This window comes from Arachis ipaensis, chromosome B03, assembly GCF_000816755.2.
Source record: "Arachis ipaensis cultivar K30076 chromosome B03, Araip1.1, whole genome shotgun sequence".
Taxonomy (NCBI): domain Eukaryota; kingdom Viridiplantae; phylum Streptophyta; class Magnoliopsida; order Fabales; family Fabaceae; genus Arachis; species Arachis ipaensis.
In genome coordinates, this window is record NC_029787.2 from 109,932,784 (window position 1) to 109,933,900 (window position 1,117).

Consider the following 1,117-nt stretch of genomic DNA (forward strand, 5'->3'; position numbering starts at 1 on the left):
TCCGGGGCGGGTTCACCCTAACCTCGACTCCGCCCCGCCCCGATAAAAACCCGCCCCGATCGGGTAGGAGCGGGGCAGGTACCCGCGGGTTCGGCAAACTCCGGCAGATCACAGTTTGTTCTTCAAGATTAATGGTAATAATTTTACAGCACTACTTGTCTATGTCGTTGATATTATCCTTACTGAAAATTGTCTTTCTGAAATTTCTTCCATTAAGAATGCTTTGGACTCTGCTTTACGCATTAAGGATCTTGGTATTCTAAAATATTTTCTTGGCATATAGGTTTCTCACTCTGCAAAGGGCATCTCTCTTTGCCAACGAAAATATTGCCTTGGCCTTTTGAGTGATTCCAGATTAACTACTGCTAAGCCTTTCTCTGTTCCAACGGACAATAAACTCCGATTATATCAGGATTCTAGTCCACTTCTTACCGGTGTCACTTCCTATTGGTGACTTGTTGATCGACTCCTTTATCTTAATACCACTCGACTCGATATCACTTATGCGACACAACAACTTGGCCAATTTATATGCACACCTGCAGAGAATCACTTGAACACAGCCAAGCGAGTTTTATGATATCTCAAAAGGTCCCCAAGACGTAGCTTGTTCTTTCCTCGAGCTTCTTCCCTTCAATGTTTTGCCTTCAGCGATGTTGATTGGGGAAGGTGCTCGAATACTCGGCAGTCTATTACAGGATTTTGTTTCTTCTTAGACAAATTCCTCCTTTTTTGGAAAACAAAGAAACAAGAAATTATTTCTTGTTCTTCAACTGAGGCAGAATACAAAATTATTTTTTTCTATCACAAGGGAGTTACAATAACTTGTTAACTTTTTAGCCGATCTCAATATCAATTATACTCGCCCTCTAACTTTATATTGTGACAACCAGAATTTCATTTACATAGCTATAATTCTAATCTTTTATGAACGTACCAAACACTTGGAAGTTGACTATCATTTGGTTTGTCAAAAGCTACAATCTGATTTAGTGAAATTACTCACTGTTTCATCTGCTAATCAACTTGTTGATGCATTTACCAAAGCTCTTCCACGTAACCTCTTTTCTATCATACTCTCCAAACTTGGTTTGATAAACATTTATCAACTTCTAGT